The 15,471-nt window shown below is 40.2% G+C and overlaps 1 long non-coding RNA gene across 1 annotated transcript in view; it reads left to right on the top strand.

The window, feature by feature from the left end:
• The first annotated feature begins 641 nt into the window (after nucleotides 1-641).
• LOC144298796 (uncharacterized) overlaps nucleotides 642-15,471 on the top strand; it is an 80,676-nt gene continuing 65,846 nt past the window's right edge. Inside the window, exon 1 of the long non-coding RNA XR_013365680.1 lies at nucleotides 642-708. This is a non-coding gene — a long non-coding RNA (uncharacterized LOC144298796). The remainder of the gene's footprint in view (nucleotides 709-15,471) is intronic.

Here is a 15,471-nt window from a genome sequence, read left to right as displayed (position 1 = left end):
GTGGGTGCAAATATCAGCTGTTTTTCTTTCTGATTCCTCCTTATCACATAAACAAAAGTCACTTCTCTTGATAAGGTTTCCTTGTCTTCTAATGATGAGAGCAACTTGGACATTTTTGGCTCGAGACCAGGCAGTCAAGATGTATTTGTTGAATGTCCCACTGCATGTATGGGCCTCACAACGCAAAATTCTTATTTGCTTATCCAATATCAATTTTCATTTTTTTTCTGGTAATCCTTCTTTTTTTGGGGATGTATGCCATTTGCTTCACATCGGTGTCCTTCCAGGGTGAAGTGGGCTCTGCTCCCATTTCCTTGTCATGTGATCTACCCTGGCCAGTTGGAGCTTAGCACCTCCCCCCAGCATCCTCTCCCCGCCCCAGGTCTCAGTGATTGGTTAAAGATAGGCATGTGGTCTGATGAGTGCTAACAAGAGCTGACAATCACCAAGAGTAAGGACGTCTTTTCCCATTGGGGTCGGTGAAAAATAAATTGTAGGCCTAGAACTGTGAGCATCCATCTAGGGGGATAGCTTCCCCAGAGCTTGTGTGGGGAGATGACAATACTAGGTAACATTTGGTGTATGACGTGATAGAGACACACGTAGGGTAGGAGATAACACTGTAAGGCTTCACATTATGAAGGACATAGAATTTCAGCCAGACCTTGAAGGATGAAGGGGATTTGGAGACCCAAGGAAGGTCCTTGTGTGAGTGTTCCTCCTTCGACTCTGCCTCCATGACATTTCTTGGATCTCTGTTGGGGTATCTTCTCTCTCCATTGGTTTATTAATGCTTCTTTTTCTCAGGATTCTGTGTGCTTGGATGACTGCTCATCATGTTCTCTACCTCTGGTTCAGTCAACAGCATAATTTTTTATTACCATTTCTGTGTGCAAATGATTCCCAAATCCATTTTTCCTACCAAGACAGACATCAGTTTTAAATTCAAGCACACAGGGGCACCTGGGTGGCTCAGTGGTTGAGCATCTGCCTTTGGCTCAGGTCATGATCCCCAGGTCCTGGGATCAAGTTCCACACCAGACTACCCACAGGGAGCCTGCTTCTCTCTCTGCCCATGTCTCTGCCTTTCCCTCTGTGTCTCTTATGAATAAATAAATACAATCTTACAAAAAAAAATTCTAGCACACATTTCCAACTGGCAACAATTTTCACCTTTGAATCTCAAAGTCCTCTCACACTTAATATACTAAATATAAGCTCATCATCTCCCCCACTCCTACTACTTTCTTTTCTTCCAAGTTTTAGCTTCAATTTTGGCTAATGACATTATGACACTGCCATTGTCCCCCATGATGGCATATACTCTGAAGGCATCCCAGATTTCTCCCTCTTTAAACTTAAAATTATCAGCCTTGATTTATTCTACTTCCTCATTATCTTGGAAATATATAGTCTCTTCTCCACTGCTGCCTTTAGTTAAATATCTCTGCAGATTTTTTCAAGAATCTCCTCTTGACTTATGTTACATTTCCCTTCCAGTGTGAGTAAGGTTTTTTGTTCTTGTTTTGGTTTTGCAACTCTGTTTTTCTCATGTCACACCCATATCCTGGGTTCCCTTTGGCCTAATAAGATTACATCCACATTCTTTAGCATGGTGTACAACATTCCTCATGATCTGGTCCCTGACTTCCTTTTCTTACATATTTTTTTTTTTTTTTTTACAAATCACCAATGTATTCCTAGCCATATCAATTGAATTGTAGTTTCCCCAAACACACGGTGTCCTGTGCAGCACCACTGAATTGCAAATAATATTTGTTGGCTTCAATGGGCAGAAATAATAGTTTCTGGTACTATTTGGGGGAACTTAAGGATACAGGGAGAAGTTGACCACAGTCAGCACTCAAGGCAGAGAGAGACTAGCCATCTTCCCCAAGGAGGATGGAGGTGCAATCTTCTGGGTGCAACATCTTCACCAAAGGAATGTGCAGTAGAGGATAATCATAATGTATGAATAAGTGAGCCTCATGGTAGATCTCTGGGAGGCCTAACTTGAAGACCAGTCTTACTTACAGAAGACTGGGTAAGTCATTCCTCTAAGTTTAGGTGGAAATATATGAGGAATCACCTCACCTGGGCCAGGTGCCTCACTTCAATCTTGGGGTTAAACAATGTAAATCCCAGAACGATCAGGTATGAACACAAACCTTATGTATCACTCTTGTGGTTAAGACAAGGCTGTCCAGCTAAAAATCATTCCTGAATTTTAATTGGTTATCTAGTCATCTCTGGGGTCATGCTAACCAGATTATTAGACTGCTATAAGGACCATACTGCAAGATATGATGGCTCCCACCTTTGGGCCTTTTTCATATTCCTACTTGGTCTGACTTACCTTTTACTGCCTTCTCTATCTGATGAACTGCTGCTACTCACCTGTCAAAACTCAGTATGGATGCCACGACCTTTGTAAAAATGCCTCTGCCTTTTCATTGTCATTAGGAGAACCAGCTTTTATATTCTGGTTGCACTTCATACGCCCCCTCTTCCAAGCTCGGTGTGTTGTGATTGTCTTTCTTCTGCCCATGTCCTGTTTATCCTGGCCTCCTCTGCATGGATAATGTCTGACACATAGCAGGTGCTCACAAATGGTTTTTGAATAAATGATTGAATAAGATGAAGGATGGATAAGCAAAGATAACAAACCTGGAGAATCAAATATACACAGCTTGCTTATGAGATCTTATTGGAGATATTGTGGAAAATATGTTGCAGAAATTGATTGTCAAGGTCAATCAATTTGTTTCAGTAGTGAAATGCACTAAATTCACAATACTGTGAATTTGATTAAAATATGAAATATCTAAACAACGCATTTATAGGTTCCCATTAAAATGATGTAGAAATAGATTTATTGATAAAAAATATTCAATTTAAATGCCAATCTAAAGAATTGATGTAGGACAAGGACTCAAGGGGTTGACTCTGGGAATAAAGTAGATATACCAGTCAATGTAGGTTAGTGCCATAACAAATAAACAATCCAATGTCTTGACTCAATGGCACTGTAATTGTTACTCATGCAAAATGCAAAAAAGGTCGTTTTTGGTTGGTAGCAGTGCTCTAAGCAGTAAATCAGGGACCAAGTTTTTTCAGTCTTGTGGATTGTACTGGGATATGATTAGAATTATGCGCAAGAATTCAGTTTTGTGGTCCTACCTAGTTTTAAGGGGGTGAGAAAGGTGGCCTTCCTGTATGCCTAGGAGGAAAATGAAGTGGTTTCATGACCACTGAACAGTGTCCCTTTTGTACCAGAAAATAAAAAAGGAGAGTATATCTTTAAAGCAAACTGTACTTCAAAGGAAATCATATTTACAGTTCTATTTTGTCCATCATAGGAAGTGTACTTTAAAAAAAACTGTAAAAAATTACAAAGGCATTGATATTATTTTTCAACTTTGGAAATGGTTGCTTTGTACTCATTTAAGTCGACAGGATAATTTAATAGCAGTGATTCTATCAGCATCATCATCACCACCATCATCATTATCACATCTTCATTGAAAGCCTAATATGATATATAGGTCAGTGCACTAGGTAATGGAGTTTCAAGGAGGCATAAAGGCCTTGAGGATTTTATAATCGAGTTGGGAAGTCAGAGTAACATTTATAAGGTAAATCATAATGCAAGACTGCATGTGCTTAGTGCAAAATGAGTGGCAGTGATATTATGGAGAAATAGGCCACCTCGAGATAGATGTAATGGACTCCAAGAAATATGGGTATTGCCCATATCAGAGAATCATATACTACGAAAGCCATAAAAACCATAGACTAAAAACCTTTAGGAGTAAAGTCCACTTCCTTCATCTTATAAATGAGTATACCAACTCGTCTCTAAAGATGCCTTCCAAATCCTATTCTTATACAATCCCACACTTTTTCCTTAAGATTGGGTTAACTCCATGACTTGCTTTTCACCCAGAGAATGTGGCAGAAATGGCACTGTGCCAGTTTCAGGCCTAAATCTTAACAAGACCTTGCAGCTTCTGCTTTCCTTTTTTAAATACATACTCTGGGGGAAGTTAGCCACTATGTAAGAGGTCCAACACTCTGAAGCAACCATGTTATGAGGAAGCTCAAGCTATCCATGTGGAGAGACCATGTGGAGAGAGACATGCCCAGCTAGCCATGAGACCCATTCCAGTTCAGATGCCAAGCATATGTATACAACAGCCATCTTGAACTTCCAGTTGAGCCAGTCATTCAAATGACTCCTGTGCAGTTGCCACCTGACCTCAACCCCAAGTGAAAACGTGCCGGCTGGGTCCACTCAACTCACAAAACCATCGTTACCTTCACACAACCTTCACACAGCAGTAAATAATTGGAACAAGGAAGAAACTGAGGTCACAGAGGCTAAATGAGCACCCCCCACACCCAAGGGCAAACTCTCTTGGTGACTGAGCCAGGAAGAGAGCCACATTCTTTGATTGACTTGTAATCCAGTGTATTTGAGACCAGGACTTCTCAAATTTTAGTGGGGAAGTTGCTAAGCGGCAGATTTCTGGGCTCACTTCTCAGATACTGTGAGTCAGTGTCTCTAAGGATTTGCATTTCTAACAAGCTCCCCCATGACATTGGTGCTGCAATCTGTTGACCACATTTTGAGTAGCCCTGCCATAGATCAGGCCAGAGGTGATCTTCCACTCAGGTAAGGCAAACAGTATCTGCTGATTTACCATTGTGCTTCTTCACAATTACTTGCTTGCTGTGTTTCCAGGTAAGTAATTGAAAAGTGCAACGTGACAAGCCTTGTTCAGACAGTGCCCAGTTGCAGCTGAGCCCTATTTTAGCTTTTTCAGCTGTAGGCTGAAGAAACCCATATGGTCTGTGAGAATAGACCCACTTAACTGAGTTCAGCTTTCCCTAGGTATGACAGCCTGGGTTTCATAACCTTGTTACCAGAAGCAATTAGGGGCATCATCCAGATTTTCAGATCCATTTCCCATGGAGACACGCGTTAGGAATCTCCCACAGTGAATTTAATTAGCAGAAAATGTGGCTCAGCCAGCGACCTGCAGTGCAGATAACAGTCATGGCTGCCCAGCGATAGCAGCTCCTTTTTCTTAAAAAATGACAAGTTTCCTAAAAGGTGGTGATGAGTCTCAGCCAGACATCAGGTGGGACTCTGTGCAGCCTGATTTCACGTAATCAAGCAACTCACACATCTTGCTTCTATTCAATTTAAAGGACTCACCTAGGCAGAGATGCTAGTGAGAAAAGATAATGGTTGCAAATGACAGTGTTAGGCATTTCCTTCGTGTATCTGGGCCTGCATTGGCCACTGGTGTATCTCTGCAGATGTTTTGGATGTAATACAATAATCATATTTACTTCCAGAATTGTTATCGAAGATTATCTAATGAGTATTTATATCCTACATTAATGGGGGGTATGCTATGAATTGCTTGAGATATCTCTGCATAAAAAGCCATAGGATTATAGTCTCACATTGTGTGCTGGAGTTTAACCATGACCTTGTTAGGCATTAATGAAAGTCATAGACAAACATTTGTCAAGCGTCACTTGGTGAATAGACCCCTCCCATATGGAATATTTATACTATTATAATACCTATTAGATATGATGTGAGAAATTGATTGAATATGCTCCTTGTAGTATAATCCTACATGAGGATTAATGAATATATTAAGTACCAGATGGTATAATTTGGCATTGACTAAAGTTATTGGTAAATTGAGAATTTTTAATGTCCCTAGTGTTTCTGGTTTGGACTAATTGATTGATGGTCAAAATTTAGCCGTGCTTCTTCATTGATGGGGCTCTGTGGCTTAAAGTGGGTGGTCACAGTGGTGTGTAACTCTGACTTCTGAGAGGAAGATTTTTAGTAATGGAAAGGGAGCTATCAGGTCAGTTAGTAAGTACCAATTCACTACCACTGCTTACCACAATAAGCAGCAACAGTTGAAGTTCTCCCATTTTTCTTCAGCATTTCCAAGATAAAACAATATTATGTAAAAAAAAATTGATCAACTTTGATCACACCTATTTTTTTTATCTGCCTTTATTTGGCCACTACTGAAATAGATGTATTTTTGTCTTATATTTGTTGGCTGTTTGCTTCTTTCTCTCTCCTCCTGGTCTGTTCACCAACATTTCTATTGGTATTTTCGCCATCCTTTGTTATTCATTGGAAATAATTCTTTTACAAAAGTTTGTTGAGCCTTGAAAGATGTTGGTCCTTGAACCATGTCAGTAGCATGGGTATGAGGGCACTCAGAAGCATATATGAGCTTTGTGGCCAGGTCAGTTGGTTATATAATGAGGACTGTTCAGAGGCAAAGGTGGGTTTCTGTGAACCACTCCTAAGTGTTTGCATATGGAGTAAATGAAGAATATTTGTAAAAGTGGGACTAGGAGGCAGCTTTCTAAAGAAGTTGAAGTTTTGGGTAATGTGTTACTTTAATTTACATTCACTTTACAGTCTGTGCACATGAGAATTATTTGGAAGAGGTTTAATTTCACTAGCTGCTGAAAGCAGTAAGGTCGCTAGCAACAGAGCAGAAAGAGCTGGGCTGTTTGTTAATGTACTTGGGCCACACAAGGCAGGGCTAACGGGGGTGGAGTCAATAAACATGCAGTTCTCTGGCTTTGAGGGTTATTTGTTTTACTGAGCCAATATGTTTTTCCTAGTTAACATTTTCTGTAGTGTTCTGTTTTTGCCTATGTTTGAAAGCCTTGTAAATATAGTTAGAAGGTGTGTGGAAGGGAAAAGTATTGCCAACCTCATGTTGGTGGATTAAACTCACTGTGTCTGCTTCTTTTCCCCGTGAAATGCAGACATACCGAGCTTGCCTGTCTTTGAAATATAACAGAATTGAACTTAAAATCTGGACTTTCTCAGGTTAGAGGGCCTTCATCTTCAGTAGCCCCCCCCCAAAAAAAAACCTCTTAAAATAGCCAGAAAAATCCAAGTTAGTTTTATCATGACCCACCTCAGTTTTGTCACATTTATTGTTTGGAGTAACATGAATGTCTGGGCATTTTATCAGTGAAAGAACTCTATTTGGTTGCAGATTTAGTTTGTTACTACTGGGAAATTTGATTTATCTGTTTTAAGCAACCATCTGGAATAAGTTTATTTGTATTGCATGTCATGCATATATTTATGCTGCAAGATCAAAATCCTTCAATTGCATCCTTTTGAAATTTTATATATTATATAATGACAATTGCCAACACCACAATGAAGTGATTACATGGCTTTCAAAAATGGAAACATTGCGCAACAGAAAGATTACAATGTATAATGAACAAGTTCATTTACTCGAATATAGATGTGGTGAATAATGAAATGCATACACTATGAGCTGAGATGAATCTTCTGTCATTAGAAATACAATTACAGTGTATTGAAATTTCCAAGGTCTAACAAAAGCAAATAGATATATTGTTATCCAGCCAAAAATAGATCTAATTTATTTGTGAAAGTTTTCCTTAATTATGTCATAAATATATCAAATAGCTTACGGTTAATAAAAACTGCAAAATATTGAAAATGCATATGTATACAAGAGTACATTTGTGTATTTTTTAATCAAAGAGCAGTATTTGTCTAGGTCTGTTCTGTATATAATCTGAAGTCTTCCCCGGTAGCTCTCAAGTGCTCTGCTGTTGTCCCTTTATCGTACGCTCTCCCTATTTTTTTGAGAACACGGTTGCCTTTCCTCATGTCTTAAATATTCCCTAGAAAAATAATTTCATAGGAAGAGATCTGAGGAACACAGTCATACAAAAAGATGGGTTAATGGAACACCACCTTTGCATGTATGTAATGTGGCAGATCCCTCCTGACATTGGAGTCATACCAACTTGTGTTGAAACACCAAAATTGCTACTTCCTACTTGACCATGAGTAAGTTACTTAACCTTTTTGAATTTTCTTCTACAAAATAAAATATGCATTATATTTCTTTTTTTTAATAATAAATTTATTTTTTATTGGTGTTCAATTTACCAACATACAGAATAACACCCAGTGCTCATCCCATCAAGTGCCCCCCTCATTATATTTCTATAGGGTTTTGGTGAGGATTAAATGGTGTATTTCATATATGGCTCTTGATAAAGTGTGTTGCTCATGATGAGTAAATAATATTACTTCCTTTCCTCTGCTATAATCTTCTTTTCTTTTGCTGATTGCAATGTGGTCTTTTTGGCCAAGGTAATTAGTTTCTCATGTCCTCTTCCTTGTTGTATTAGGTAGGACATTTCAGCTACAAGTAACATGATACCTACCTAAAAGTAGCTTAAACAGTGAAAATGTTTATTATATCACATCGCAGCAAGCATAGCCATAGGTCAATAGGTGGTTCCAGGGATGGGAGAGTGACTAACGGTGTCATGAAGGATCTCTCTTTCTGCTCCCCACCATTGCCATATTGGATTGGTCCTTTAGCGCTCTCTCCTCATGGTTGCAAGATGGCTGCTACTGTTCCAGGCATCACAGGCAGCCATGGCAATATCCAGCTGAAGAAGGATGGTGTCTTTTCCTTGCGTCTCTTTTTATTGAGGTGAAAAAGTTTTGCTATCTATGATCTGTCTCCAGGAAGATTTCCCCTCAGGTCCCACTGGCCAAACTGTGATATTTTCTCATGTCTTAGTCTTAAGAAGAGGCTGGAAAGTAGGATTTTGGGAGGCTCTTTTTTTGAGGACTAGGACAAGGAAAATTGGGAAGGCTCCCAGGAGCATCTTCCTCATCCCTAAATCATGTAAAGTACTTATTTTGATGGGGTAGTATGGGGATGAAATGAGGTTATGTGGCAGATATGTATATATATTTATCAGTAATGGATCATTTTAAGGAAAACTATGGGAATGTTTCTTGGAAGGTGAGGTTATGTGTATCCAACATGTGACTCATGGGGCAGAAATTGATTTGAAGAGCAAAGAATGCCCTCGGATGTTCTTCCATTGTACCAAGTGAGTGGGAATCCTTTTGCTCAAGACCTTGGCAGGAGAGGTTTGGGGGGTATAGAATAGCCCAGGACTCTGTCTTACCTTGGCTATGAGTAAGAAACAACTATCTAGAGGACTAGATTTATGGACTAGTGATGGATAAGGAGCTACAGAGAAGATGATGAGTGATAATGTCTCTGTTCACCCAGAGACCCAGCAGTGAGATTTTGGGTGGTGGGGAAAGCACCAGCTATTTCCAGAAGGGCCAGCCCCAAATATTTATATTTTGTTCATATATTCTACAAATATTTGAGTACCTTTTTAAGCAGGCATTGGGCTAGGTGCTAGAAGTTTAAAGGACAATAAGATAGTCCTTGTCTTCAGGGAACTCCTGGTCAAAATGACCAAGGCAGTTATGCAGACAACTTTACTTGGTTCAGTTTATTGGGTAATATGTTCTAGATGTGCTAATGGTGAGCATGGGGCCTATAGCTCTGTGTGACAGAGGGCTGTCAGAAAGTATCCGTGTTGATGGCTGTAAGGGTTTTAGTTAACAAGGGAGGAAGAGGGCAGAAGCCTATTGAAATAGGCTTGTGAAAGCCTATCATGAATTACTATCATGAAATAGTAATAAATTACACCATGACTGTATTCCATGCTTTTTATATATATCCTCACAATCTTTACAACAGCCAGGCAAGGAGGGGAGCATTGCACTGTACTTTCCTCCATTTTACAGTTGAGTTATCTGAGATGTGGGAGGGTTAAGTGCCCTGACCAAAGTTGAATAGTCAATGGAGGAGTTGGGATGGCAGGTTTGAGGGGGAGTATATGTTCTGTTTGCTAATCATACTGCCTTCCTATTGCCCCCAGCTCTCTGGGGGTAGTCAGCAGTCAAGAAGGTGACATGGGAGACACTTCATCAGGTTGCATAGAGAAGTGCTATATGTCACTGCTCGGTGTTTGTTACACTAAATTTTCTGCAAGTGGTACTGCAAGCTGGTACTACATCCCTCACTGGGTAGGTCACCTCTAGAGCAACACCTGAGAGGGAGGATTGGAGAAAGAATACAGATCTTGCAAATCTTTTATGAAGAGTTCAGATAAACCCCCCTTAGTCTAGCGTTTTGTCTAACATTTATATTTGATCATAGAGTGAACCAATTCAGAATCCTGTGTACTGTGATGCTCTGCATGTTAGAACATTGGTTTATCTCGTGGAAACTCCACTGCATACCTCTTTTTTTTTTTTTTTCATTTTTGTATTGCTTAGTTTCTGTATTTAGCAGATAGGGTTTTCAATTCAAGCCTTTAAATCCTGGCTCCACAACCTGTTAATTCTGGAATTGCTGATATGGAATCCTGTCTAAGTTAAACTCTCAAAGCCTTAATTTCCATGATTGGTTAAAAGGTTCTACTGATAGCACGTTTTCAGTATTACTCATGGAGGCAAATGAGCTAATATTTGCAATGTGTTTGGCACATCCATCCCCCTTGTCTCCTTCCTTATGCCTTAAGTCACCTGCAAATTTTCAGCCAGGAAAACTTGACATTTCCGAGTCTGTTAGTTTAGCCAGGGCCCTGGGTTGTAACCCAAGCTACATATTAGAATTACTTGGGGGAATTAAAAAAATACAGGTGCCCAGGACTCATTCTGGACTAGTTAAATAAGAATCTTTGGGGCACATTAGTACTTTGTTAGTACTTTCCCAATTGACTCTAAAATTCAGCCTGAACTAAAAGCAGACAGCCAAGCTACAGATACTGCTTCTCAAATTTTAACGAGTGTACAGATTTCCTGGGTTCTTGGCTAAAATTCAGATTTTGATTTGATAGGTCTAGGGTGAAGCCTAAGACTGCATTTCTTTTTCTTTCTTTTTTTTTTTAAAGGATTTTATTTTATTTTATTTTTTATTTATTATTATTATTTTTTAGGATTTCTTCCCCATTCAGCCCCCAGAGGTGAAATGGAGAGCAGAATTCAGCGTGATGCTACAGGATATTGGGAGTGCAGGTATGAGTCAAGAGAAGGGCTTCCTAAACATCTTTCGCCATTTGAAGGATGGTAGGTTCCTAAGCTCCCTGTTCACAGCAGGACTGCCTCGCACCCCCTTGCTGGAGGGCTAATTAGACTGATGGCATAGTTACCAACACTGAGCCTTCTTGCCAGGAAGGGGATGACTTTAATAGAATGTAGGGATATGAGGAAGCAGCAAGAACCACCAAGGAAGCTTTTGAAGTTGTTATGATCTGTGATGTGGACACATTAGCATACAGGTATGTGGAAGCACTAATCATTATTTTGTCCCAAGAAGGACAGCTAGGTTCAGAGGGTGCACATCTGAAAAGAGAGGAGGGGATCTGATGCATGTTTAGTTAGTCCTCCCTGCCTTTTCCTGTGGACTGCCTCCACCTCCATGTCATATCAGCTCTGGCCATTGGACCTGCTCTGGTACCTGCTGCTCCTGTCTGTCGTCCTGGGCCATGGTTTCCAACTGGAATGTCTATCTTCTCTGCTGGTTCAGGGGTGCGTTTGGTGCGTTCTCTCGGAGCTTTCTGGATCTCCCTGTGCTGTGGGCAGTGGGAGTGGAGGTGGGTTGAGGTGGGAGTTTAGGACTCTTTTGCCTTAACAGGGCCTGCCTACCACCCCCGAGGCTGCCCTACAAACTGTGGGGTCTCCTGGGAGATTCTCCCAAAAGGGAGAACCCAGACACCTCTCTTCGGCTGATAGATTGCCTCTGGGTCCTCCCTACCAGCCCCATCCCAGGAAGGTTCCTTTCAGCCTCAGCCACCGTGGTTCAGGAAGTGCCCCAAGTCACACCCTGTTCTGAATCCTCCCTACTTTATGGCTTTTGGTTAGCAAAACAAACAAAAGTAAAAATACTCCTTTTTCTCCTTTGAGCCCTCCAAACTTTTTTTTCTTTTCTTTTTTTTTTTTTACATTTCTGGTTTTGCAAATGAAAGCTTTGGTTTGAACAACTACTCCTTTCTCTCCCTGAAATGGGCTTCCAGAGGCAAATTTGGAATTAGGACCCAACCTGAATTTTTTTCTTCTCCCCACCAAGCTCCACCCCCAAGCACTGGCAGCCTCAGCTGGAGTGGGAGGGAGGTGGGCCGGAAAGGGCAATGTGAATCACTAGCAGTGAAAACATATTGGGTAATATTTCAGACTATCACACCACTGTGCTTTCTGGGCCCATGAAGCTGCAGAACTTGTCACTGGCCCCTATACAGGCCTCCTTTGCTCTTTTCCTCCTCCGATTATTTGCCTTTTGCCTTTCCTTTGTCCCCTTCTTCCTGTCGTCCTTTGTTCTGGGTTCTCTGCAGAATTACAGGTCAGGCTGCCAGGCCAAGGAGATTGAGCAAGATAAATAAAGTCAAAGATACTTCACCTTTTCTCTTCTGAATTCAAAGAAACAGCATTCTCAGACAGCCCATAGTCTTTTTATTTTCAATTGTCAATAGCTTTGAGAAGTTTCTCCTCTTTTCCTTTTAATTCTTTGTAAGCTGAAGCAAAAGTAAAACGTAGAGGAGTTTGCATTTCCTACAAAATATTTCTCTTATCCGTGGTTTTAGATGTCAAGCTTGGGAGAATATTATTGTGACTTTAATGGAGTCTTTTTATGTTTAAAGCTAGTGTGTGCTAGCAGGGAAAATGTGCATACATTGAGAACTGTTCTCTGGAACTCAGCATATAGGTATGTTTAAAAGATAATGATGCAGCCAGAAGGGAAGATCTCCTTCAGCGTGTTGGCTGCCATTTCCAAATGCATGCAGGTCTGTCTGTATTGAAAATCTTTCTACCAACAGGCAGGGGAAAGTGCTGCAAGTCTGAGAAGCAAACTGTAAAAATGCAAGCGGCTGACTGTCTAGAGCACAGTGAGGCTTAGGGGAGGGACCTCGGGAAGCCAACTGTGGTAGTGGGCATGTAAAGAAATGAGTTTTATTTTGAACAGCATATTGCGTTTGGATCTCTTCTTGATGGCTAAATGAATGTGTCATAATAGGATCCTAAAAATTAGCTTTGCGGTAGGTTTTAATATGGAGATCATTTGTCTTGATCTATCTTTTTATTTTTCCTATCCAGAATGCTTTTTATTCAATTGGCTTTTTTCTTCCAATTTAGTTTTTATTGTTGTTTTAATTAGAAACAAGACCTTTATGTTAATAGTCCCTTATATGTATTTATCAGATATTCTTTGTGTGTGCTAAAGAAACATAATGATCTGAGACTCTGCTGGTAAAACTCTAATCCTTGATTTGGGTGCTGATTGCATTGGTTACCAGCCAACCTGGTAAATTTTAGTTTGTCATTTTTCTTTTTTTTTTTTTAATTTTTTTTTAAATTTTTATTTATTTATGATAGTCACACACAGAGAGAGAGAGAGAGAGAGAGAGAGAGAGAGAGGCAGAGGCGCACACAGGCAGAGGGAGAAGCAGGCTCCATGCACCGGGAGCCCGACGTGGGATTCGATCCCCGGTCTCCAGGATCGGGCCCTGGGCCAAAGGCAGGCGCCAAACCTGGGATCCCAGTTTGTCATTTTTCTATTTGAATGTCTTTTGTCAATAAATAGCTTACTTAATTTAATTAATTTTGAAGAGAGCAAAGTCTCGGGGCAATTGATAAAGGTATATAATGTACAAAATATTAAAGATACAGGGAATTTAAGAATATTCTAACCCATTCCCTCCATTTTGCCAATGGAGAGGAAAAGGAGTCCAGGAACTTAAAAATGCTAGCTAATAAGCAGTAGAGGCAGAATTTGAATCTGGGGCCATATTTTCCATTATGCTGTCTGTGTAGCAACATACGGAAACTGTACTAGATAGTGGCAGGAGTTTCTTGGTTCTTGAAACTAAACACTAGGTATATATCATCTCATTTAATCCATAAAACACTTCTATTGGGAGATGGGATTTTCATTCTCGTTTTTTCAGATCAGTAAACTGAGGCTTCTCAGGACAAGTGATGTAGTCTAGGTCACACAGTGATTATCAGAGTTCAGTTTGGCTCTCAGGTCTCTCTGACCCCTGACCTCACTTCGCAACATCCTGTTGTCATCTTTTTTCCACACCTAAAATTTTTGATTTTGATTTTGATTATTTCTGGACTCAAATTTTACTTTTTCCTTTTGGTGTGAACAGGGTAGGAGAAAGGGCAAGGTTCTGTGGTGAATAAAGTAAATAACCAAAGTTTGTCTACATATATATACAACGTATATATACATATATATATGTATGTATTTTGTTGTTGTTTTGTTATTGTTGTTAAAAAACTAAACAAATAGGGACGTCTGGGTGGCTCAGCAGTTGAGCGTCTGCCTTCGGCTCAGGGCATGATCCAGGGGTCCTGGGATCGAGCCTGCATTGGGCTCCCCACAGGGAGCCTGCTTCTCCCTCTATGTCTGTTGCTCTCTCTCTGTGTCTCTCATGAATAAATAAATAAAATCCTAAAAAAAATTAAACAAATATATCCCAATTATTTCTTTAGGTATTAGAGTCAGCATTCTATCTACTTAAACAAGAATTTTACCAACCTTGATATGTGTAGCTATGAAATGAAGCCAGTGAGGACAGAGGCTGCTGGAAAGAACTCATTCACCGAACAAATATCTCTTCAGCCCTTGAAATGGAACTCACAAGTTTCTGTGGTGGAACAAAAATAAACTGGGAGTGTCTTCCCACCCCAACAACATGTCCAGAAAATTTTCTCACATTTGTTTAAGGAAGCAGATAGTCAGCCCGAGGATGCTAGCCACTGTATTGCATGAAAGCCAGACACCTTCACTCCAGAATTATGAGTCCAGCTCAGTGCTCTGTGAAAATAGGTACTTTTCTGGATGATTTTGTGATTGCTTTGATGATGGGGTAATACTAAATGCTGTCATTACTGAGCTATAATGGCCGGAAGTAATTTTCTCCCAGCATCAGGGACCACAGACAACTTGTTCTGTGCCTGTTATTAGTCTACGTTGGAGAGAAATTCATTTGCTAGGGGAAAGTTATTAAAACACTCTAATTCAATATTTGTGTGAGAAATAATAAAATTGATAAATTACAGGTGAGCGAGACCAGTGAGCTCTGTTGTTTCTTTCCTCTGGGACCCACTACAGATTTCTGATGTTTCCTGTGTTGTAGCTTCTTAGACAAATGATTTGTCTGTTTGAATGTGAGATTAGAGACACGTGTCCTTAGCATAGCAGCCCAAAGCAGCCAGAATATTTGGTAGAATATTGTCATTCATGGCTCCACCATTGTCTAGAGGTGACCAAAGCCCTATTTTGTATAGCACAGTCTTGATTTGTCCACATAAACAGATTATGCTTGGAGCCACTGAGGCTAACTCTTACCTGATCCCTAACTAGTCCCATCACTCAGAGTTTAACAATTTGTGAGGGAGCCTAAACTAAGTGCACGAGTGATTTTATTTTTCCTTGATTTTCACATTGAAATGCACCATAATTTTTCTCATGCTTCTTTGAGAGTCCTTCTATGGTGTTTTTTTTTTTTCCCCCTCCTGCTTTTCAG

The sequence above is a fragment of the Canis aureus genome, chromosome 26 (genome assembly GCF_053574225.1).
Source record: "Canis aureus isolate CA01 chromosome 26, VMU_Caureus_v.1.0, whole genome shotgun sequence".
In the NCBI taxonomy this organism is placed as follows: Eukaryota; Metazoa; Chordata; class Mammalia; order Carnivora; family Canidae; genus Canis; species Canis aureus.
Note: the sequence above shows the minus strand (reverse complement) of the source record. Positions and strands in the feature narration are given on the sequence as shown.